This window comes from Temnothorax nylanderi, unplaced genomic scaffold (assembly GCF_030848795.1).
Source record: "Temnothorax nylanderi isolate EJ_2023f unplaced genomic scaffold, tnyl_v1.0 TNYL_tig0005_pilon, whole genome shotgun sequence".
NCBI classification, from domain to species: Eukaryota; Metazoa; Arthropoda; class Insecta; order Hymenoptera; family Formicidae; genus Temnothorax; species Temnothorax nylanderi.
The window spans coordinates 3,296,414-3,323,155 of record NW_027249067.1 but is presented as its reverse complement, the minus strand read 5'-3'; the positions used below and the strand labels follow the sequence as shown (position 1 = coordinate 3,323,155).

The window sequence follows — 26,742 nt, the reverse complement described above, 5'->3', positions numbered from 1 at the left end:
ACAGTTTCTCATCAAACGCTTATTCCAAAATCTGATGAACGCGCGTTTTCCTGTTTCTCGCCTCACTCCGCTTCCTTGATTTCCTGTTGGTGGATTTCGCCACAAGGCACATACGCATATACATATGCATATATATACCAAAGCAACGAGCTTCGGTGTGAACGTATAAGCTATCGAAGGAGCTCCGAAACAGCTACGAGCTATACGGCTCGGCTTCTCTCGTCAGACTTCCACTTAATACTAATGTAAGCATCGGCCAATTAACGTAATTGTGTTATGGCCCGCGTGGAACACGGATCTCCGAGCTGTCTGACGGCTTCTCAACCCGGTCGCTCCGCGGATCGATAACTCGCGCGCGCTATACATCGACGACCGTCGTCGTGCAGACGAGCGATAGCGCGCGATAAACGGCAACCATGAACGGTATCAAAGTACCAGGGAGCGAATGGGATTGGATGAATCGGATTAAAGTGGAGCGTATTAGTCGCGGCAAAAATATGGCATTTAGGGATAAAAAGAATGATTTTCTATCGATCGGAAGAGCTACTCGAATCAATTGGAGCGGAGCAAAGTGGGATTAATTTAAAATGAAAACTTTCTAACATCATCCTTTTATCATTTTTTAAACGTATTAATGTCGCAAAAGAGTAATTTATGTTTTCACTGTTTAACGTTCAATTTGCTTCACGTTTAGGTTATTATTTGTCACTGTTAAATATATTGAAGGATTAAATTTAAACCAATACCTTGAGTAAAATAACAATTTATTATTTTTAACTATTATGTGTGTCGAAATTTATTATTTTAACATAAAGCAGTATTATTTTAATTCTATTTGTTTAATTAAATTAACGACATATTAGTAAGAGTAAGAGCAGTGACTTATAAGAATGGTTAAAAATGACTCGAATCGAGTATAATTTGACACTATGAATTTAACAGTGATGAATAAGTATGACAAATTGTTATTGCAAAACTTATATTTTTAATTACATTAATATCTTTCTGCATTATAGCATTACTATTTTTATGAATATTAATATCCCGGCTGAAACTCAATCTTATCCACTATTTTACTCATTTTCCCGTCTCACGGTTTCCCGACTGAAGAAAAACCCGCGACGCGGAATATTCTCTCTTATGCGCCTTAACAAGGTAAAAATACCCATCACGTTTTCTTGTCGTATAATATGTACCCGCCGGTAGAGTTCGCTCGCATTTCATCCCCCCGTAATTCAATGACGGTGTCTACTACCGCAAATTAGTGCAAATATTTGCTTTTTTTTTATTGCGCTGCGTTTCACGGCTTTACCACGAAGGACAAATAATAATCCCGGGAGCGAGTTAATCTTGCTCGGTTCTTCGCCGCTGGTATTAGCAACAACTTATCGTGTCCATGCGACTGGCGATTTGCAACAAGAAGCGGATTAAACGCCAGCGCCGCACTGAATTGCCACCGGTTGGCGGATAAAGTCGAAGCCGCGAGATCACGGGCACCGCCGCCGCGAGAAAAATTGCCGCACCGGAGCTTTCCTCGGCGACGGATTTAATTTTCGATTAAAAAAGCATCAGCTCGCACCGATGCTCTCGAAATCATGCTTACACAACTCTTCGATTTACCTTATGATACTTTTTCTTCCCGCGCGATTTCACTTTCGGGAAAACCTCTCGGCTAAACATACAAGATGCGCGGTAGCGATCTCTTCGTCAAAAGTTAGGAAATCACACCTCGAGCTCTGAAATTTTTATCCTATTTTATGTTCTTACACCTTCTTCTCTATGATAAAGCTTCATACTCGTGTGAAGTAATCAAAGGAGTGTTTTACGAAAATTTGAGGAAGAGAAGTTGCGGAACAATCGATTTTTACGCGGCCCAGAAGGTCCTCGATAAATTCGGTAGCAAACGGGCCCGGTCGCTGGATATCGTCCAAACGTGCGATAAAAAAAAAGTACGAGCGTTTCTCCGAACGAGTCCCCCGGCGCGCAGAATTACGTTTCTCGACGCCGTGTCTTTCGGCTTCTAAACCTCATTTTCCCGATCGGATCGAGAGTTTTTCGCCTCGATATCTAGCTTTTCTTTGACGAAGCCAGGCACGACGTTACCTCCGTTTCCGTATACGAGACACGTTATATGCACGCGAGACGGGAAAAGTGGCGCGCAGCTTCTCCCAGGTGCCAGAGGATACATAAATTCACCGGCGTCCCAGCGGCTCTCCTCCAGGATATTTGAAAACTTCGATAGACAATCGAGACACGCCACGCTGCCTCTCCCGCCGCGCCGCCCTGAAACAACGGGCGAGACTCTCCTCTCGCGCCCGATATCGCTCGAGTTTCTTATCATTTTCCCCTGGATCGAGGCCGGGGATCCCGTCCACGTTCGCGTTCGACAAAGTGCAGGTTTACGTTGCTCTCAGACTCTTACCGAGCGGATGCATATATCGACAACACGCTGCTCTTACAATCCATTTTCGAAGTTGCATGCGCGCGATACGGGTTGTTCCGCTCGTCAAACTTTGAAAATGTTCGGAGAAGCTCGAGAAGAGTATTGAGCGCTCGTCTCCGTCGTTTATTTTTACGGTGATTATAATTAAAAATAAAATCAAAAATTAATTTTTATAACATAAAAGAAAGAGAGAAAAAGAGAGTGCATTTACATCGATATATATTTTAATATTGTATGTACCTTTAATAACACCGTGGTTCACATAAAGGCCAACCACATTTTTACAAAGGTTCACAACGAATGCAAATGTACGCAACGTTTTACTCGCGGGGAACTGTAATCAAGGGTACGTGTATAAGCTCAACGACACGGAAGCGATTCCACGGTAAAATCACGCTGCAGACTCTCGCCGCGCGCTCCGGCTAATTTCCGACGAGCGAGCGTGAGACTGAAAGAGTTTCGGGCCGAAAAACTTTCATATCGAGCGTGTAAGAGTTTTCGACGACGAAGCTCGTCGAAAGCAAAACAAGATAAAATTCCGCGAGACCCGTAAGTAAAATTTCCATTACGCGCGCGCCGTGTTATTAACCCCGATCTGTCCAATTTCCGCGATTACATTCTCGCTTCTAGTGTCAATTCACGGAAAATCGGCGGAAAAATAACGGTCGGTGTAATATAAAACTAAAATCGTCACGACGCGCGGTCTGGAAATTCGTATTATATACTCTCTAAATCTGAATCAGTGAATAGTACTGTGAATCAGTGAATAGTCACTGATTCATATTTAGAGAGTATAATTGATTATCGAAAATCAGCGTTATTGCGACTCTATTATCAAGGAATAAAGTATCGATAAATTTTTGCACGAAACTGCGCGAATTTACATCGCGCGCGATGCTTCTATTAATACATATCTCGTGGAAAACATAAATTCCAGTGTACTATTTCCATTTGCGAATTTGATTTTACAAATTGGCAGATCGCAGAAGCTGCAACAATGCAAAGAGCAACAATGACGCAATTAGCGCGCGAAGGTACAATTGACAGTCATTTAATTTAAATTACCGTATCGTTTGTTAATGAAACGTGGATACGAGTTGAAACCAAGGATCTGCTTATATAGACATTTTTGGTTAAATACGATACGCGAGCAAGGTCTGTCAACTTTTGCTCGAGATACAAATCCGTGGTGGTCCGTTGTCCGAGGCGCATATACGCGTCGGCTATGTGAAGCCGGGAATTATTCGCGAGCCTGGCTCGCGGCATATCCTCTATTGCCATTGGAAATTCTATACGACTTAATGCCGAGAATATGGAATCCACAATGCTGATATAATGAGCATCGTGCCGCGGTGAACAACGAAACACCAGCTAGCTGCTCCCGGAATTATGACAACAATCGAGCATATGGCGTGGTATAATTCTCTTCCGCTTGGATTTCTGGATCGGAAAACTTATCGACGATTAAAGGCCTCCGGGGAAAATTTCTGCCCGCCGCGCGCCGGAGGAAAGCGAGCATTGAAGATTGGAATGTTAATATTATCGCGGCTGTGCGCTTCTCGCTTCGGGGAATCATTAAGATAAGCGAGATAAAGTATTGGAGACACGAGGATAATAGGAAGAATTATTACTGAAAGTTTGTTGTAACGTATTTTTCGTTAACGACGAATAATCGCGTAGTCTTTGTATAAAAAAAAGCATTCCCTCTCCTTTTCTCTCGCTCTCTTGCTCTCTCTGCCAAAATAAGAAATCAAATTTCTGAAAATAATTAATTCATTGCAATTCATTAAATAGTACTTTGTTCCTCTAACGCGTGTGAAAGGCATCTAATTACGCAAAGCATATTTACGTTCAAAAACAAACGTGACCAATAGCAATAATTTTCGCGAATATAGCGGTAGAATGCAATAATAATTATAGATAAATGATATTGATATAACGATATTAATCTTTCAGATCGATTTGCCGTGTAAACCCGTTGTATAAATCGCGGTTATCATTTTCACCAGCGAGCATATATATGTATCGGCGGATATTTTCGAGGAGTCAAGAATCGCGGAGAGAGCGCGGATATGAAATGGGATAACTTGAAGAAGTGGTTGCCTGTCACGCTCACAAATGTCGGCGATTTGCGTGGCATTGAGCGGGGGGGAGTTTCCACTTTGCGGGCCATCGATATTTGGATACAATGGCCGTCGGAAATTTCGTACGACCTGGCACGTAGAAAAATAACGCGGAAGAGAGACGGGGTCGGGGTCGGGGGATGCACAATACAGTCGCAATAAAGGCTGACCCGTCAAACAATGAGGTCGCATATTGCAAAAAAAAAGGGTGCGGGGAAACAATCGCGGAAACTGAATGTCAGGTGTCAAAAAGTTTATTCTCGATATTTAGGATTTCCGAGTTAATTGTTCTATGAGTTTCTGACCAGAAAAAAAATCTGACCGATTTTTCCGGATTTTATTTTTAATCAAAAGTTTCTTTACAATCGTTTCGTCGCAATCTTTTGCAATTTAAAATAGCTTTCTACGCGATATTTATTAAGATATATATTTAATAAAAAAAAAAACAATCTGAGAAGTAATTGTCAGGATTAACTCTTATCGTCATCCTATATGGAAGTAGAATATCTCATAGGACATTCGACACACTTTATCAGAACATTATTTCCTCTAACGATTATTTCCTCCGGCTTATCGCGTATAAGAACGTTGATCGAACGCAGTTATAGTTATTGGAAATTCCGCGGGACTGTGGAATATGGAACGGCACCCTTCCGGATGCTTTCGTTCGCCAATAATGTCGTAGTGATAAGCCTCGGGACGGTATAAGTGCAATGACGCGTGTGCATGCGACTTATACGTCACCTAATACAATATCTGCAGCGAATGGAGATTCGCATTCCGCTGCACGTAAAACCGAATATTGTCCGTCGAAAATTTACTCGGGCGAAACATCGGCGACGATATAACATTCTTCGTTTCTGAAATTAAAGTGGACGTATTATTTCTATGTAATTTAATATTACAAAAAATCAAATTTATCGTTTCGAAAACAATCACATAATCAATAATTAATAACCGTGGTATTAATGACACAGAAATGTATCTTCCAATAACTAGCCAAAAAAATTGTTACTGACCAACTTATGAATTTTACATCAATGAACATTTATATCTTTGTATTTGAAATGAGATAAAGACTTCTTACGTAATAAGTAAGGCAGACTTTAAATTCGTATTCTACGACTCTAAATTGCATAAAACCATTAATCCACGCCAACAGAGTGGCGTTCTAAAACTTTTTTCCTTCGTAATCGGCCGTTTAATCGAACATGTCGCTCCCATTTATCTTTTTTCGACTCAAGACGCTGTATCAGATAAAATCTAATGGCTTCACGATCGAAGAGAGAGAGAGAGAGAGAGAGAGAGAGAGAGAGAGAGAGAGAGAGAGAGAGAGAGAGCAACGTTCATGTTCCTTATTATATCTCCGAAAGTGCCGGGGTATCAAGTCGCAGATAAACGCCACGACGTACACGTTGATATCTTCCACCGGGAAACCTTCATGTCGAGTAGCAGTAACGAAGGACGGAAGGGGGGAGGTAGCTTGCCCTGCGGGAGAAAAACGTAAGGTATCTTTACACCCTCGATTCCGTTCCGATACGCGCCAACGGCCGTAGCGAGGGGGGACGGTAGGGAGGGGGTGGTGCGCCTTAACTTCGTACGCTTTCGTACGCTTCTCTTCGTGCAAGAAACGTATAAGAAGCATTTTACGGAAAGAACCGGAGCGACGGCACGGCGCCCACCTCGACCCACCCTCCTCCAACCCCCCGTTATATCAAGTTGCACAAAACTCGTTAAAATTCCGCCGGTCTGTCCGTCCTTACAGCCGGCACAATGCGGAAATCATTTGACGGGAAAAGAGGATACGGTGGGATGAGGCAGCAGGGGCGAGGGAGAGAAATCGTGGCGCAGCCGCTCGGATCCTCCTCTCCTCTCTCTACCCCGTTCTCTTTTTCCTCCCTCGATGGGATACTACGAAATGGTGGCTCGCCACCGCGCCGTCTGTCGGCTGTCTGCCGCGCGGTAGAACGAAAAATTGTTCGTCCATGTACAATGAGCTCGATATGTATGGACACGCATAAGCGGTTACCGTGTCGCGTGCTTTGATACCGGATATCATTCGCGAGCGATGCGACGCGACGACGCGACAAAGCGTGGCCGAGCGCGGAGAGCGTCACATAGGTACGCGTGATTGACAAACGCGATCGGGTTGGTCCCGCGCTTTTTAATCCTGTAAAAATGATATGTGTTATGAGATGTGTGACCTATAAAAAAAATATGTATTTATCTGCAACAGCGGAGAGAAATAAAAATTGGCAAGAAATTGCAATAATGCATAATTTTTATACTGAATCCGTCAAATTATATACTCAATTTGAGTCATTTTTAATTATTTCTATAGGTCGTCACTACTCCTACTTAATATGTCGTTAATTTAACTAGAACAGTGTTAATTAAACTAAACCAATGGAAAATAATGTTTTGTGTTAAAATAAAAAATTTTGACACACATGGTAATTAAAAATAACATAATGTTATTTAACTCAAGGTATTGGTTTAAATTTCATTCTTTAATATCTAACAGTGTACAATAAAAAAAATATGAAGTCGCTAATGCGGATATAATTATTGATTTTTGCCATAAAAATTTTCTTACGAGTACCAGTCGCGGAAGTTTCCTTCGACAATCTAGTAGCGAAAACGCGAGCGTGAATAACTGCGGTGCATTTGCAAGCGCGAAAATTGTAGTCGGAAACGCTTCCGCGAGCGCGCCGCGCCGCACACCGGGAGCTGATAACGAGCGCGGATCTCTCAAAGGCAAAGTAGCACCAGACGCGGTGATTAAGATGTTAAATACGCGTCATAAATTAGCGCCGTTCGCGCCTGCGGGCCGCCACGCGGCGCGCGGCGGCGACGAGGAGGAAATCATTACGAACGAGCAATTATCGCCGCAATCGGTTTTCCTACGTCGCGTCGCGTCGCGTCGGGCGGATCTTCCGCCGGCGATTGGTCGCGCGGTGTCTCACAATGCCGCGGCACAGGCATGGCAATTTTCCAACCGCGGGAATTAATTTCCGCGCCCGTCTCGTCCGACTTCGCTTCACGCGCGCCCATATATGCGGGCGTTAAAGCGTCGTCCTCTCTTCCCACGATTCCTCTCGCGCCGTTTATTCGCGGGGGAAAAGGGGGGGATAGAAGAAGGGAGGTACGTCGCGCGAAGAGCATGTTTCGAGAGAGAGAGCCCCCCCGGTACCTCATGCACGAATTTTCGGCCGATTTCATCCTGTAACGCCGAACGTGCTAAAAATTCCAACGGAGTACGATGGGAAAATTCCCTTCATCGCGTTAATCCATTTTGTTGGCCGGCACCGCCGCCGCCGCCGCCGCGATTTCGGAGCTACTCGAAAATTCCGGGCAGTCGTGAAATCCGCGAGGTTTTAACTTCGTGGAAAAGAAAACCCCAACTTAAAAAAAAAATGCCTCAAAAAATGTTATCTTCTGAAATTTTATCTTTGCGCACTTTCATCAATACGAGCGGCTATCTTTCGGAACGGTGAAGATATATATATATATGACAAATAGAGCGAGAACACTTCTTGGAATATTCTTTCAATATATCCTGGATTGATGAAGGAGGGACTTTCATGTTCCGCTTCGTTCAACCGCTTCTTCAGAATCGAAGAAGTTTGGATCGCGACGCAAGGGCGGAATGGTTTCAGGCCGCGGGCATCACAATCAGAATTCGTCGCGGTGCTAGCACGTACGAAATTGCAGAATCCGCCAGATGAGTGGCGTGCGACGCTACGCATCCAGAGATTCCTTCTTCTCTCCGGGAAAATCACCTTCCCGTATCGAAGTTACATTAAAACCTGTAGAAGTGAGCGGGCCGATTATTTTGGAGCCTTTTATGCAGATTGAAATAGCAATAGCAAGTCAAAACTAATCAAAACTAATCACGATATGAATCAATAGTGAATTTTCTACCGGCCACGAAAATTTTGTCCTTAATATTATAACGATAATACTCAGAATTATTATAATTAATTATTAATATTATATTGATTAATATAATTGATTATTATTATTATTATTATTATATAAAATCCCTTAAAACAATAAAACAGAAACAAAGTAGAAACATAAATTTTATTACAAAAAGTTTTAATCACACACGTTTGAATTACTTAACGTTGTTTTTTTTTATATACTTTTTTACATTTGGAGAGACTATTCGCATCTTCCCTTCTTATTTGTTTTCATTAGCGCCGCAGTTTCTTCGACACAGTCAAGTATTGCCTTGCAAAATAAATGATACATCTGTTATTCATCGCGTGTCACGTAGAAAAGCGCAGAATCCACGACACGTGCCGAACAGTCCCGAGTCTTGACTTTCATAGATATCCTTTTTCCTTCTTTGCGTTTCCTGCCGGGAATACTGATCGAAATTATGTTAGAAATCTCACGTACTCGAAGACCGAATTGTAACGTGAATTAAATTACATCTCTAGCTGTTAGAAAAATGTATCTGCAATCAATACAGAATCAATAGAATCAATAGCTTGAAAAGCGGATATTATTCTATATAAATTGGTAGAATCAAAAAAAGAAGACTTCATATAACTTTCTGGAAATAAATAGCATCTTTAAAAGAATATTGTTATTATCATACATATATTATAGTAGTTATTACAAAATTATATTTTATCAATATTTTTATCGAGAAAAATATTCATAAAAAAATTTACCATATCGTGTCGTTTTACTCACGTAGCGCAGTCATATTCCATTCGCAGCCGGCACGATAAATTTAAAGGAGGACATAAAGTAATATAAATATAAGTCCATAGAGGAATTTGTTATAATTCTCAGTCGCGATCGTATTTCGGAGAGAGGCTGAAATTCTCAACATCCCGACATGCGACATATTTGCAATTTTAAAACGGTTTTATCCCACGTCACGCACGAATGCCATGCGAGGGCCATGATGCGTAGCGGAGGACTCGCCGTGAATATCCCTTCCCGCCCTTTTTATTCGCTACCGGGAATATTGACGTTATATTAAATCTCGCGGAGTCGGGAAAGTGATTTATCGGTGAGCTACGGCGAGAGGAAGAGCCGGTGAGGCTATAGGCAGGCGGAAGAGCGGAGGGCTTCCAGACGGGAGAGAACCTCGTAAATTCTTCCAATCACCGACAAATGTTACCAATTCCAAGACGTACGGCGCTGCTGGAAAGCTGAGAGCACCGCCAGTGTACCTTCGCCGTCGTGTCTAAGCTTTAATAATAAAACAGTCCAAGTACAAGGCGTCGAGCGTCAAGATTAATCAATTGGTCGATCCCGCTATTCAAAGATTCCTTTAGAGCTGCGTGTACCATTAGGATCGCATTTTTAAATTTTACTTCCTACTGTCTGTCGGATCGCGAAGAAGTTATAAATAGAGCAACGAGATGTAACTTGATGAAAAAACTGGGCAATTTTCTTTTGTCACATACTATACAATATTCTATAGATCAGATTTCTGATGATAAAATAATGATGTAATCATATATTATAGTTGCTTTTCGAACTTGAGATGATTTTTATTACGTAAAATAAAATTTAATTCATGAAGTACTGAATTTTATACAAAGTGACAAATAATGAATCAAGAGTCTGCTATCAATTAATACGGTAGGATGTCTAGGGAATACTCCGTGTTTATACATATATATACATATATCCAACATTAAATTTAAGACGTAAAGCAAAAGAATTGAGATAACTTCTGCTCAAAAATTTTAATAGAAAGAAGGTTTTATTTTCAAAATCAAGTTGTTACCGCGAATGGAGAGAAAAGTTAAATATTTTAATTATTATTATTTTCATAAATTGCGAAATTCCAGATAGCGACTTACAATTAAAGTCTGCGCGTAATAAGTTTATACGTTATATGTACGTATATATACAGGTTTGTGTACGTATAATGTATACGTGTGTTGCCAAATTAATGAATTAACACACATATTTCTTTTTTGACGCTATTTGTTTCATTTGATTTACATCGATATTTCTCAATGTTTATTACGGACAAGACATTTACATATAGAAGACAACATAGATTAGACAGAAGAAAGAAAGCATTCGAATATTCATTACGATTAGACTGACAATGAGGACATTTTGGTTTGCTGGGATTTCTTCTCGGACAATGAATGGCGTCTTCGTAGTTATCTCGCTCTTATACAGCTCTTAAAACACTGAAATTAACGAAAATAAAATAAACTTTGTAAGATAAAATTTAAGAGAAAACGCAAGAAATCATACTATATATAATATAATAAACATTCAGAATATTCATAAAGAACGATAATATAATTTATATTATATATCTTATGTTGAATCAAAAGATTCGTTGAAAGTTCATTTAGAGAAATAATAAATATCTACTATACATGTACAAACATATACTAACACTCGCAGATGTTATCGATACACATTTTGATAAAAATTGCGACTAACAAAAGATTGACCAATGTTTTTTTCTCATTCGATAAATGTCATTCTAAGAAAGAAGAATTTATAATAATTTTCTCTAGTTAATTCACACATATCGTTTTAGTTTAGATACTTTAGCAAACATTTTACCTTTCTTAGCCTTGCTGATGTTTTGTCGCATTTATCGCTCGATCCATTAGTTTGCTAATCATTTCTATCCGGCCTTCAACATGAGGGCCTTCAACATGAGGGCCTTCAACCTAGAGCCCAGGAGAATTCCAATTTGCGAATCAGCTGCACTTCTAGCGATAACTTCACTAGGGATAATTCCCAGGATCAAAATCACTCCAAGGGCAAACAGAAGTACCTTCATGTTTCTGATTGTTAACCTAACGATCGCAAGCAAACGATATAGAAGCAGATCAAATTCTCGTCAGAGCTACAACTGTGGATTGAAGAAACGATGTGGCGTATATATACGACAGAAAGTCGATCACCAGTTAAAATTATCAGGATAGGGACGACCAATAGCACGACGCATCCTAATACCGGAAGTAGTGATTGGTCCGATTCGTCGAAAGACAAAATGTGGAAATCCTGAAAAAGATAAACGTAGGGCTCTTGCCCTACGTATATGCGAAGGACGAAATCCATTTAGATAAGAGTGAATCTTGAAACGTGTTTTTCTAATAATATGGTATTGAAACTGAACAACATTTTTGAAACTTACTAAGAACCTTTCTCTTTCTTTTATTTTCATATCTAAATGGATCCAGTCCCCTTCGCATACCGACTTTTACCTTCTTTTTATTTTCTCTAGGAATTCTAGATTTCTTCTTTCACTTTATTACATTACTTATTATATTTTTATAAGTATATATTTATAATTGCATTTTTTTGTGTTAAGACACGTTGTGTTAGTGATTGTGTTATGCCGTATCGGCGCAAGGGTTCGCCGTTCTGTATATAAATCATAAGAAATCCAACAAGAAAACCACCAGTTCGGACTTTACATATACTAAAAATTTTACTAGAAATCTCTGAATAAACTTTAATTTAACTCTCGTACCTCCTTAATTATTTATCGCGCAGACTGACAGCGAATATTACTCATACCCGTTTGATCGTGAAACTGTTCGCCGTGTTCGTCCTCTCCTCTCTTTTATTTCTGCGGGATTGATGTCCTGTCGCTGGATCGGATTGTCTGAGAGTTTCGCCATTCCTTGGTCAGCGTTTCCTGTATCGGAACGAGATTGCATCGGTCAGATTCTGAATACCGACTATGCAACTGGATCGTGTTTTGATGCATTTTCCGCGTTACTTATTAATTACGCTGTTGCTAAATTCGCTCGCTCAATCGAGTAATCGGGTCGCACAACAGTTGTTAGTTTATTTTATTATATTTATATATTTTATATTTTATTTTATTTTATTTTATTTTATTTTGTTTATATTTTATTCTAAGCGAAAATCCATCTTGAGATAAGTCTTTCTGTTCTCGTTAGCAATTCGTAGTAAATACACTTCAGTTCAGCGCGTTGTATATTATATGATTTACTTGTATATATGTCGCAGAGATAATCATTGAAATTTTATTAAAATTTTAATTTTAATGGTAAACAAATGATTCATGAAAAAGGAAAACAACAAGTTGCTGAAAGCAATTTTGTATGGAGTTATAAATGGGTTTTTTTTCAAGAAACATTTATTTCCAATTACAATTTCTGACGATATTTTAATGAATGATTCACTTTTCGTGTGGTATACTCCGCTTTCAATTCACAGCCGTAATACTAAAGAGAATCAGATTCGGAGTAATATTACTTGTTTGCGATCGTTATAACGATAATATATTAACAATTACGAACAGAAAGATACTTTTGCTTGTATTCGGAATGTGTGTATGTGATCTTGTCTCTAGGAATTATTATCTATACTGGAGTTATCGCTAAAAATGCAGGGCTGTGTTCGAAAACTTCACTCGGGTGCACACCAGTGTCGTTCTGTCCTTGTCCTTTTAGTAAATAACAAAAATAGAACGACGCGGTGTTCACCCGAATAAAGTTTTCGAACGCAGCTCAGTTAAAGCTGCATCTTGAAAATTAATCTCTTCATATTTCTGTTTCTTTATCGGGACGAAAAGATAAGAAATGCGATAAACACGACGATACAAAATAAGATACAAAAAGGTAAGATATTTTCTAAAATGGTAATAATTACCATATAAGAATTAAGGTATTTGTCATGCAAAACCGAGATCGCGATGTATCATGAAAATTCGGATTTCCCATTATTATCTGTATTATCATTTTGAAATAGAAATATCACTTAAAAATACGATAAAAAAAATTAGATAGAAATTTTTGGAAATAAATAAAATTGAAAAATCTCTCTAAAAGGAATTATTAAAATTTAATAATATTTTAAAATTTATGTTTTAAAAAATTTAAATATAAAATTTTTAATGACTACAATGTTCTAATACAATATAATTCTAATATTTATTTTAGCTTGCTCAATAAGATACTTATTACTGAAAAAATAACTCCTCTGTAGGTTACTCAGAAGTGACCTATATAATATGTATCAAGATTAAGGTCATAGATGGTGGGTCTTCTATTCGGTATATTTACCCACATCGTGTTTTTGCATAATCAACTTCCACCGCGCACTTTCACGCATTGTGTAAATTAGTTTAATTGGAAACAAAGTAGGATGGCGCCGAATTCAAACAGAGAAATGAGTCGATCGCAGAGTGAAAAGGATAGGTAATAATATTCTTGTAATCTAGATGTATAAAGGACAAATTGTGGATGTAACGGTATTTTTCAGAAACTTTTATATCCAAACCTATATTTATTCCCTAATTTTTAATTTCACTATGATAAACTGTATATTATTTATACAACGTACGATCGATCTATGGTTTGTGTATAGTTTGTATCGCATACGTGAACGTGTCCTTACACATTCTTCAATGACATGCATCTCATTTATATCATTACAATTTAATAATAGTTTTGTTATGTGTGTAAAATAAAATAAAATTTAAGACAATATTAGATGCTGATAAATATTTTATTTTATTTAACAATTAGCCCACCACCAAGTAAAGTTATACCCAAACATATGATTCATTTATAAGTGCAAAGAAAATATCATATTTTATAGTTGAAGATTAGTGCAGTTGCTTATAGAACTGAAGCGAGATAAGAATAGACGCAAGAAGTAACGTTGTCTTAATTCCAAGTCAGAGTCCAAGTTAGAATAGCCTGTCCAGTAATTATTTCTCGGTGCTGGTTCAGTCCAATGCTGCTCATTTTTGCGCACCCACTGAACCATCCGCACAAAATAGCCTAGCCGTTATCCTCTTGCTTTCATATCATTTTGCGCAGAGATTGACCTTTTTCGCCCTGCTCCTGCTCCCATCCCTCCTCCCATCCCTCCGCTCGCCCCTCCTCCCATCCCTACAAAATAAATCGGTATTAATAATGGGCGCATTTCTTATTGTAAAAATATGATATTTTTATTAGATATCCTAGCATGGAAACGCGCGCGTACATACCAGAGCAGCAAAGAGAATTGAAAAAGAATTCTTTTTGAATTCCCAAATTATGAAATTTTATTTCTTTTTCCATACCATTTCTGCTTTAAAAGGCTCTTAAGAGTTTAAAAGGAATTCATTTTTATGTCACCCATTCTGAATCCTTCTTCAGATACAAAAAGAATTATTTTTCTATTTCGTAAGAATTCGCAATAAATTCGAAATTATGCTTAGATAATATTCCAATGGAGCTTTATCTAAGCGCTATTTCGAATTCATTGCGATTTCTTATGGACTAGAAAAAGAATTTCTTTTGTATTTGAAGAAGAATAAGAAAGAATTCTTCATGATTTATCCAAAAAACAATATCGCTGTATCAGAAAAAACATAAAATGTACAAATGCGTTTTGCCTTTTGCCATCTCTCCACTGTGCGATACCAGAGGTATCATTAAGCTGATCCGCAGCGAAGAATATTAGAGCCAAGTGTCTCACAGGCTCGCCTTTTATCCTAGCGCGTAAGGATTTTTGCTTACGAGAAGGTACTTACTGGCGCATGGTATATCCGCGTCGCGATAGCGCGCGTTATTAGCGCTCGCGGTCTTTTTGAAATATTAAAAAGGAATTTTTTTTAGTTTACTTCGAACAAATTACGCGAATTTATAAAAAATTTGATAAGGTGAATTTTTTTGAGCTTATTAAAATCTCAATAAAACCTGGTCTATAAGCCCTAAGTCCTAGAAATCCTGGTCCTAATAGGTCTCCTGCTTTTTGAGCATAACCCTGCACCAGCATCATCATTATTAAAGAAAATACGACCTGAAAAAATTGACAGAGATTATATCTTTTTGAAGTATATTCAACATTATTAACTCGTAAAAATTGTACCGGTTAAAGAGATACGTACACCTAGAAATAGAATCGATTATTAAATCTTTATATTTTTCAAATCTTTGATGTTTTTATTTTTTATGCTAAAGGTTGTATTGTACTACTACTGTATGGACCAGGAGTGGATCAATCTGACAAGTCAGGTAAAACACCTTGTTGCTTAATCACTTTAAACTTTCCTTAAAACTTTAAATGCGCTTTCTTGAAATCGTGTTTTTGAAATCGGCACCAGATATATCTTGAAAGGTATTATTACATCGATTTATTTGAAATTGAATTTTACATGTTTACTCTCTACATGTTAAAATGTTTTTATCATATTGTAAAAGTTTTTTATTTTATACATTTCTTTGTTCGTAATTGCAAAATTAGTGATTAAAATTGATATGTCTGTTTCGAATACCTGTCATTTTGTTTAGAATAAGAATTTTTCAAAACAAATTCAGAAGATATTTGTATAGACTTTAAGAAAAACTTGAATTCTTTATTACAGATGCTTTATTACAGATAGCTATTTCGGCTCATCTGGATAATGTATCATTTTTGAAGTCGGCTTTTGTGTGCTTTTGATGTTGACTGCTATAACACCGCAATTTTTAAGAGTTTCGCAACAAAAAAGTTTAAAAATATTTTAAAATATAGGGTAAGTCGGGGGAAAATGCCAGTAGGTCGAAGATGCCACTTTGTTAATATTTCGTTCATTATCCGATAGACGGTAATGTTTTCTAGTCGTTAACGGGAGAGTTCATGCAACGAGTGACGTATGCAAGTTTCTTCAATTTTATCGTGTAAAATGCGGAGTATCTGGGAAAATCTGTTCCACCCAAGTGGTGAGTAGGCTTCCTATAATATTGTTCTCTTCTTTGTTTAAAAAGTTAAAGAGTTTTGCAACATAAAAATTCAAAAATTGTTTATGATATATATATATATATATATATATATGTTTTTAATAATAAAATCTTATTTTTTAATAAACTTTATATAATATATTTTTTAAATGTATTTAAATGTCAGATTCTTTTCTTCATCGTTTTAAGTGTATGTACCTCCTTAAACAATAATTACTGAATAGAACTTACGACATATTTCAAAGAAGCCATTTTAATGGATTTCTTTCTTTGTTTCTCTCGTATCTGCTTCTGTTACAAATTGATAGTTACAAGAAATAGTGCGAGATTGTAATACATTAATATATTTTGACTGTGTTTATAAACAATATATATATTTACCTAATATTTACCTAATGTGCTAAGACGACTGCTAGCTCAGAAACGCAACGAGAATGGAATATTACTATCGTATGTTATTTCTGTAAGCAATATATATACTATTGTTATCATACTAATTGCGTCATTATTTTACGTAAACCTAATATCTACATAAATGTTCCATATCTATATAATTCATCGCAATAGCCGTCATTTTTTAAATAACCATACAATTTTTGTCATAAGTGTGTCTAAAAGTAGATGTATAATTTATGTAAAAAATTCAAAAACCGTCTAGAACATAATAAAATTATTAAAATATTGAATTTAAATAATTTTTGTTAGTTTTTTGTTAACTTTATTTATTTTTAGACATACCTATGTAATTTTCTTTTTGATAAAATATTTTCAAGTGGTATTTCTATTTCGAGATGATAATAGTATATAGAGATAAAAATAGCAAATCCGGATTTTCATAATAGGTACATCGTAATCTCGCTTTTGCATGACCAATTTTCGCAGCGTATTTTCGACAACTTTCCACAAGAAATGCATGCTGCAGTGTTAAGTTTTTATTACTGTTTTTACTGATTAAATTTATTAAAGTGTCTAGTTAAGATATAATTAAGTAAGGTCTCGAAGATATATAATAGTTATTGAATAAATGATAAAATGATACGATCGCGTGTTTTCACGGCAAATAATACAATTTTAAACAAACACTTTAAAAAAATCAAACTAGCACAGTAAACAACTGTGCCGCAAACACGTAGAACTACGTCTACTGCACAGTATGGGCACAGCAACAACTGTGCCGCAATCAACACGTAGCACTACGTCAACTGTCAATGATGATGATTGACGTGATCAAGGAAGGCCAAGGCCCACACCGGGATGTAGCGCCGAGTTCATCATCAGTGACAGTAGACGTAGTTCTACGTGTTTGCGGCACAGTTGTTACTGTGCCTGTTTGATTTATATTTTTGTTTATTTTTTAAGCAACAACGTAGAACTACGTCAACTGTCACTGATGATGAACTCGGCGCTACATCCCGGTGTGGGCCTTGGCCTTCCTTGATCACGTCAATCATCATCATTGACAGTTGACGTAGTGCTACGTGTTGATTGCGGCACAGTTGTTGCTGTGCCCATACTGTGCAGTAGACGTAGTTCTACATGTTTGCGGCACAGTTGTTTACTGTGCTAGTTTGATTTTTTCAAACATAAATTTATTTTAAAGAAATAAAACAATAAATGTTTTTCTATATTTACTTTTATGTCAGAAAACATAAGATACTCATATAATTCAAGTTAGAATGCCCACGCTACTTGAATAATAAAGCTTACAGAATGCTCGCATGTTAATCTTTGTCCAAACTCGCTGTACACTTTATGATGTTTTTTTTTTTGAAAGAATTGTATGATCGTTTGTTCTTTTCTCGTTATAGCTGTCTCACAGTTAACATATCAATCAATATCTGAAAAACGATATTTTTCGAAACTTCAAATATTGTTATATTTTTCGTCTATATTAATTTTACTTACATTTCAAAAGGGAACTAAAGATATAAGAACTCATTGCGATATTCCAGTTCTCCCCAATTTGTTGCAAATTTCGCCAATCTATATAAAGTATTCGATGTTTAGAGAAATCAAACATGAATCGCAAGATGCTCGAAGAAGATCAATGGCAGAAAACGTAGTATACTCTCAGTAATTTTCGAAAAACGTGTATTATGTTCGAATAAGGAAACTTATTTAATTCTCGCAGGATACTCGTTGTTCAAACTCACATGAGAATCTCAGATTCTTGATGTCAAAATTTTCTTTTCCTTTTTTGAGAATACGTATCATAACTTTCGTTCCGCCAAATCTTCGGACAATGGGGGGGGGGGTAAACTTTTGTGTTTGTGAATGAGTGTGTGTGTGTGTGTGTGTGTGTGTATCTTAAAGCGTATTTGTGTTTGTGAATGAGTGTGTGTGTGTGTGTGTGTGTGTGTGTGTGTGTCTTAAAGCATATTTGTGTTTGTGAATGAGTGTGTGTGTGTGTGTGTGTGTATGTATTTGTGTGTGTGTGTATTTGTGTGTGTGTGTTTTTGTTTGTGTGCACGCGCGGGCGAGTGTATATAGGGGTGTGCGTGCGTACATGCATATTTATGCAAAATTAAATATTTTTCTTCAAAACCATGCTTAATATTTTGTCAATCCTCTTTATTATTCTTATCGCTGAACTCTAAATTTTAATTTGTGTGTGTGTTTGTGTTTGTGTGTGTGTGTGTGTGTGTGTGTGTGTGTGCGCGTATATGCTACTATATCTAAACGGTAAAAATAAAAAGTTCGGACTTGTTTTATCATAAATAGGAACTTCTTACGCTTTAAAATGAGATGTCAACATTTATTTCTATCAACGTCGCCTAAACTTCTTAAAGCGTATTTGTGTTTGTGAATTAGTGTGTGTGTGTGTGTTTTTGTTTGTGTGCGCGCACACAACCATGCTTAATATTTTGTAAATTCTCTTTATTATTGTTATCGCTGAATTCTATATTTTGATTTGAGAGTGTGTGTGTGTGTGTGTTTGTGCGTGTATGTAAGGGTGTACGTACGTGAATACATGTGTGCGCAAAATTAAATATTTTATCTTAAAAACCATGCTTATTATATGTATAAATTAATTTAAGAATATTTTATGTATAAAATAGCCGAGAAGGTAATAAAGCTATTTCTCTCTCTCTCTCTCTCTCTCTCTCTCTCTCTCTCTCTCTCTCTCTCTCTCTCTCTCTCTCTCTCTCTCTCTCTCTCTCTCTCTCTCTCTCTCTCTCTCTCTCTCTCTCTCTCTCGGGAGTTCTTAAGCTTTAAATTGAGATGTCAATGATTACTCTACGATTATTAGTTTCGAAGATATAAACGTTCAAAGTGTGACATGTTTTCGTTGCATCTACAAGAAATTTAACTAAACTTTCTAACGCTACTGTATCTAAACGGTAAGAAATAGAGAGTTCGAACTTGTTTTATCATAAATGGGACTTCTTAAGCTTTAAAATGTGATGTCAATGATTACTCTACGATTATTAGTTTCGAAGATATAAACGTTCAAAGTGTGACATGTTTTCGTTGCATAGTCGCGTTCAATTGTTTCATCCGTGGGTACCCTCCCTACCGCGGAGAAAGACGTAGTTCTACGTCAAAAGTTTGGAACCCGGTGACAAGTTTTAAAGTTCTGTTGTATGACATTGAATCATATTACTCATTCCGCGAGCGATAAAGCTCAATGTCGAACATTGTTACGAATAATTGGACACACGTTCGCATGATTCAGCAAGTAAAATGCTGCGTTGCGCATGTATTTGTCATTATCGTAGCTAATTACCTGCATTTAACTGCTACTTAAACAGTGGCTTATCGTTTCTCAGTTGTTTCATGCAATTACCACCATTACAGTCTGCAAGGGTAGTCGATTGCTCTTTTTGCCGAATGTCCTTCGAAACGCGGCAATAATCTAACAATAAGCCAATTCAATGATAAAGGCGAAACAATATTGAAGACGTAGTCTCCATTATGAAACTGCCGATAAATTTTACAACTGTTTCTAGGGTATTGCAACTCTTGCATCTGACCTGCGATAAGATATTTAACCCTCCGAGGCCACACCTCATTTTTTAATACGCCCCGGCCACACTGGGGTGGTCGCCACCCAGATGGATTCAAAGTCTCATAATTCCAATTAATGCACGTAAAAATTCATCTTAAGGGTGTTGTTCAAAAATATGTATAGTGCAGAACCCGATGTGCTCGATAAACAAAAATAATGTAATTTTTGATCGCGATAAGAAACATACACCGAGATCACACTTGGGTGGACACCACCCCTAAAATTTTCAAATGTTTACCAGACGTAACTGATATGGCTTAAAGCCTTTCTACTACACGGATCTTCGAGAGAGGGATCCAACTAGGGATCCTGAGTGGAGGGACACTGATTATAGAACCTATCTTAAAAATATCGGGCCCTGAATTTTTGTCAGGGTGGCCGCCATCCAGTGTGGCCTCGAAGGGTTAAGGAAAAGATCTCGACTTACTCGAAATTAACGCAGAATATTCCTAATAATGTGTAAAATGTGTAAAATCCGCGATTTGAAAAATGATTACTTTCCAGCCGACATATCGTTTTTCTGAATTTTATGCGAAGCAGGGAATTTCTTCGAGAATATTTCGGTATAAGCGCGAACAAATTTATGGCTTATCGATAGCGAACACGAGATAGATGTCTCGCGGCTTTCGCAGACGTATGGAGCCATTCTGATTGCGAGCGTTATCGTTTCGTTACATCAGAGAACGAGCAATTTCGATATCGTATATTTTTGTGTTCTCGGCAACGTGTCGGCGAAGTTACTTTCGGGTGCGCCGATACGATAAGCTGCATTGCTCGATGCATCTTTAACGTATCTCGTTATTACAACACGAAGGACTGCAACGGAATTGCAGTCTGGGGGCGCAAAAACTTCGAGATTGTTTTTTTTTTTTAAGCAGCGATACGAAATATACGGAAACATTTTTCAAGCGGAAAGTTCTGTCGTCACGCTGGCTATTTTGAATAATTTCACGCAAATCGTATTTCGTAACTTTTTACGAGATGATGCCCATAACTTTCCCCGCCGATATCACGCGCGAAATAAATTGCAGCCGATGCCGTTACCGGCTTGTGCATTCGTATATTCTGTTGATAGGAAATTCTGGAAATTTCATTTTTCGTTAAACAAAGATTGATAACCGCAAAATCCGAACAAATTTATACAAGAAATGTAGCGGTAATTTAGTCTTCTCTATTTTCTTTTCTTTGTATACCATGCTGTATTCTGTTTCTTCGGTTACGATAGAAATTAATAAAATCCTATCGCGAGATTCTTAAAGAATTAATGATAGTCCAGCGGTAAAAGTTTACTACATAAAATAATAATGTTCATTTTAATTTATTCTAAATACGTAATATACTCGCGTATCTCTATTTCGACTTAACAAATTACTCTTCGACCTTTGTCTTTCGGTGAACGCGCTGTACATGTACAAGTTAATTAGCCCGTAGAGACATTCGCCGCGGGACAAACGCGAGCACGCTGCACTTTCTTGCATCCTCCTCTATTCCTCACCCTCGCGCTCACCTGGTTTCTCCTCGCGTGCTATTGGATTAATTCGCGCGCCCACCTTTGTATCCCACCCCCCGATATCAGAAGTACGACAACATAGCCCGGGGCAGAGCGGAAACTTTTATTGAACCGTGCGGAACGTACGGGCCAGCGTATTCGCTATCGATCTCCCTCGCGTACGTCTCGCGCGTACATCATCGTTCGGCACGGCATCGTATCTCTGCGCAAAGAACGCATTATTAAATCCCGACCCTTTGTTTCGCCGCCGCCGCCGCCGCCGCCGCCGCGCTTACATTTCTCCGATCGTATTCGCGGAATCGCATCGCGCGCGGTGCGACCAGAATGAAATTTTTCGCTTTAAAACGTTACCTGCCCGGCGGCGGCGGCGGCGGCAGATACCTGTACTCAGCCGATTACAAAGGAATCAACGGCGAACAATTGGATTTCTCTGGCCGAGCAGCGCCGCATTCCCGAGGGCGAAGTTCACGGGCGCATCCAGAAATTCGATTGCCGCATGAAGGAGCAGCGCAGGCGGAGGACGGTATTGCGGCTTTTGCCGCGGCGCATTGTTCGGCAATACTCTGCGCAACTGTGTGTCACACGCGCTCGATAGTTTATGCGTAACGTCGACACAATTTTTCTACGATTTACGAAAGTTGCCTCGCGCCTTTCACCAAATTCGTAAAAATTCGTCTCGGACACAGACAGAATAGAAAGAATAAGACGGCAAAATATCGATTATTATTATATAATATTTATATCGTTGATTAAAAAAATTAACTGTGCTTTAATTACTTTATTAAAAGATGTATCAAATATTTAAAAATAAGGAAAATTTCGCCAAACTTTATCATCCCCGTATTTAGAGAAGTATTAAATAAAGCTTTATCTACGTTGAGTATTATTCGTTTGGTACAAAGTCCAATGCAAAATTACATTAGCTGCAGCAAGTTGCATCGCAGGTCGCCGCCGCGCCGGCATAGCGAAACACTAATTGCCACGCGTTTCGAATCGTGGTAAGGTTGTTGATGAGCGGCGCGGCGTGTTACGCCGCCCCCTCCCCTCATTATTATAACAATTGATTTGAAGCTTTTGGTCTGTGTAATATTCGACGTCACGCCCGCCGATGCTCGATGACCGTCGCGATCGCCGCGCCGAAGGGAAACGCAGTTTCGATCTCGATTTTTGCCCAGCCTCCAGGGACGAATAATCTCTCAGTTGCAGGACATTAAAAGCCAACGTGGCAGCGTGTTGCGACGATCGGCGATGGACCCCGCGGCACACGAATAGCTCCCTGGTGGCCCCGTTAGAACTGTATTCATTCCCCAGGAAGTGAGATTGTGCGGAAACCCCAACGGGCGAGCGGGCATTTCGACCCCGCGTGTAATTTCGTCATTTGGGGGTAGACTTTACGAAATGGCACTTCTTCCTCCGCGCGGTTATACGTTCATTCGGCGTGATGAACGGGAAGCGCGTCGTCAAGTAGGCGTTTCTAGGGATACAGGGAGAATTAAGTCAAACAAGCAATATCGCGCTTGGAATTTGTTATTCCACGATTCCTAAAAAAAAAATACGACAGAAAAATATAAGTTTATTTTAATGAATGGAGATGGAGATGTCTAAGAAGATATTTTTAGCGCGGTATTTCTTGGCTTATTTAAAGTCTTTCTTATACGGCTTACTTATCGTGCTCATGTTGTCATTAAAATTAGAGAACATAATTATACATATCTAGATTTTTATTGGATTTATAATTCTGCTAAGTATTCATTCCTTTAAGAGTAAATATTTTTTTTGTATAACATTTATTTCGTTTGATGTACATACACGGAGAGAATTTTTCTTTATATTTTACCGTTAAATTCACTACAAACTTGGGACAACTTGGCAACTAAGGAATTTTTGAAATATATAATATGCAAAAGACATTTTACAAACAACGTGATAAAAATTGCCAAGCAGATTGACATATTTTAAAAAATTATTGAAATTTCCTAGATATATTTTAGTAAAATTAATCAAACATATTTTATATTTAAATGTAATAGATATTAATATTTTTTATTATGGTAGATATTAATCAGAATAGCTCACATAAAATTCTTTGTAATAACATGTTGTACAACAACTACCATAATTTCAGGATAAATTCTAAGAAAAAATTATCTCCGTGTAAATACGTCTCAGTTTTGTTACGGGCAAAACATTTACATAGAAGACAATATAGATTACAGAAGAAAGCGTTCGAATATTCATTACGATTATACTGGATTATACAATAGGAACATTTTGGTTTACTGGGATTTCTTCTCATACAATGAATGGCATCGTCGTCGTAGTTATGTTCTTCTTATACAGATCTCAAAAGACTGAAATCAAAGAAGATAAAATAAAATTTGTAAGATAAAATTATAAGAGAAAATATATCCAAAGTTTAAGAGAAAACGTGAGAAATCATATTATGTTATATTATATATGTAATATAATAAACATTCAAAATATTTATAAAGAACGATAATTTATTTTATTGGATATCGAAACAAGATTCGTTGAAAGTGCATTTGGAGGGATATATATTTATTATATACAAACACTTGCAGATGTGTTATTTACAAATTTTAATAAAAATTGCAACAGAAGATCGACCAATGCTTTTTCTCATCCGATAAATGTCATTCTAATAAAGAAGAATTTATAATAATTTTCTTTAGTTAATTCACACATATCGTTTTAGTTCAGATACTTTAGCAAGCATTTTACCTTTCTTAACCTAGCTGATATTTTGTCTCATTTATCACTCGGTCCATTAGTCTGCTAATCATTTCTAACGGGCCTTCAAACTCAGGATTCTGAGAGCGTTCCAAGAAAAATCCCAAGTGCGGATTAGCTGCACTTTTAGCGATAATTCCCAGAATCAAAATCACTCCAAGGGCAAACAGAAGTACCTTCATGTTTCTATTGTTAACGTAACGATTGCAAGCAAACGATATAGAAGCAGATCAATTTCCCGTCAGAGCTACAACTGTGGATTGAAGAAACGGTCAGGAGTATATTATATAGCATAGAGAGAGAAAGTGGATAATTAATTAAAATTATCAGGATAGGGACAACCAATAGCACGACGCATTCTAATATTAAAAGTAGTGATTGTTCCGATTTTTCGAAAGACAAAATGTAGAATTCCTAAAAAAGATAAACATAAGTCAAGAGTATATGCGGAAGATGGGATCCATTTAGATAGGACTAAATCTTGAAACACATTTTTCTGATAATGTAGTATCGAAACTGAACAATACTAAAAATAGTATTGAAACTGAACAATACTAAAAACCTTTCTCCTTCATTTTCCTATTTAAATGATCCTATCCAGTCCTTCGCATACCGACTTTTACCTTGTTTTTATTTTTTTTAAGAATTCTAGACTTCTTGTTTGACTTATTACATTATTTATTATATTATTATATCTATTTATTATATAATCCACACTTTTGGCATTAGGATGTGTCGTGCTATTGGTTGTGTTATGCTGTTCCGACATAGGTATTCGTCGTTCCGTAAAGAACAAGAAAACTACCAATTCGGACTTTATATTAAAAATTTCATTTAAAAACTCTGAATAAACTTTAATTTGACTCGTACCTTTTTAATTATTTATCGTGCAGACTGGCAGCAAATATTACTCGTACACGTTTAATCGTGAGACTGCTCGCGTGTTCCTACGTCTCTCTCTTTTATTTCATCGAGCTTGTCACTGGATCGGATCAAGGTCGATAAATGGACGACGGCGCAAAGGAAGATCTTCTCACCAACTTCAACAACATTGGCATTAAAATAGCGGTCGCTATCTTACAGTTGTTCAAAGTAATAATTTCTTTGCCAGAACTGTCAGTTTATTAATAGAAGTTAAGAGTAGACAAGAGTTGTTTGAAAAGTAAATACAATTAAAATTACATCGAAAAATGGTAAAATAAAAGGAAATAAAGTGTTTTGATAATAAAATTAATATAATGAATTGTTAGTAAAATATTTAAATATTTATTTATATTCCACAATTGTTTGAAACGTAATTATTATAAATTGTAACGATATAGTAATTTTGAAAATATGTAACGTATGTGTTATTATGTTATATAAAAATAAAAAACCATGACATATAAATTCTCAGTTGCATTAATTTTTTTTATTAAATATGTTATTATAAATTTAATATCACATATCAAAAAGTATATAATTTATGAGAACTATTAACTTAACGCTTGTCTGAATGCACTTTTTGAACCAAAATATTCTAATTCTAATTCTAATTCTAATTCTAATTCTTTCTTAAAATATTTAATTAAATTGGTTTGTCCGATTGTTCCATCATTATTAGAACAGTATGCAGTTTAGAACGTTGCAACATTGCTATCTTCCTTAGTTTGAGTGCCTGTTCTGCGGAAAACAAACAGGCTGACGATCATCATGTTGAACATTTGTGTCTACAAAAAATGTCTACAAAAATTATGATTAAGATGTTTGAAATGACATAACATAATATTTACCACTTACTATTAATAACATTTTCTTTAGAAAAAATAGTTGCAGAAGATTCTGTTTTATCTCGTAAATCTTCTTCAGAAAAAATAGTTGCAGAAGATTCAATTTTATCTCGTAAACCTTCTTCATAAAAAATAATTGCAGAAGATTCAGTTTCATCCAGTAAACCTTCTTCAGTAATAATTTCTTTATTTACAAAAATAGTAGAAATAGCATTGGGTTTTAATTTGCGCCATCCATCCTGCCGTCCATCTTCAAATTGTGAATCGTCAAAATACTAAAAATGAAACTGCAACGACAACAAGTATTAATTGCCTATTTATTATATATTTGTCAAGAATACTGCAAATGTTTAACTATACAATTTTAAAACCTAGTATATTAATAACACACTTGCTAAGTCTCGATATACCTATTATATCTTAGTTAAATAAAATTTAATA

The 26,742-nt window shown here is 37.1% G+C and overlaps 1 protein-coding gene and 3 long non-coding RNA genes across 8 annotated transcripts in view; 1 reads left to right on the top strand and 3 right to left on the bottom strand.

The window, feature by feature from the left end:
- The window catches only part of LOC139776651 (organic cation transporter 1), a 97,960-nt gene that overhangs the window by 21,864 nt on the left and 49,354 nt on the right, over positions 1–26,742 (top strand). The gene's annotated exons all lie outside the window — the stretch shown is intronic.
- Positions 14,040–16,727, bottom strand: LOC139776694 (uncharacterized). The gene is made up of 4 exons (XR_011719150.1): positions 16,644–16,727; positions 16,494–16,553; positions 15,240–15,342; positions 14,040–14,447 (listed from the first exon to the last, which is right to left on the bottom strand). It is a non-coding gene; the product is annotated as an uncharacterized lncRNA (long non-coding RNA).
- On the bottom strand, positions 17,878–18,370 carry LOC139775293 (uncharacterized). The gene is made up of 2 exons (XR_011718793.1): positions 18,168–18,370; positions 17,878–18,100 (listed from the first exon to the last, which is right to left on the bottom strand). It is a non-coding gene; the product is annotated as an uncharacterized lncRNA (long non-coding RNA).
- LOC139776647 (uncharacterized) lies at positions 23,484–25,550 on the bottom strand. The gene is made up of 3 exons (XR_011719137.1): positions 25,403–25,550; positions 24,524–24,785; positions 23,484–24,132 (listed from the first exon to the last, which is right to left on the bottom strand). It is a non-coding gene; the product is annotated as an uncharacterized lncRNA (long non-coding RNA).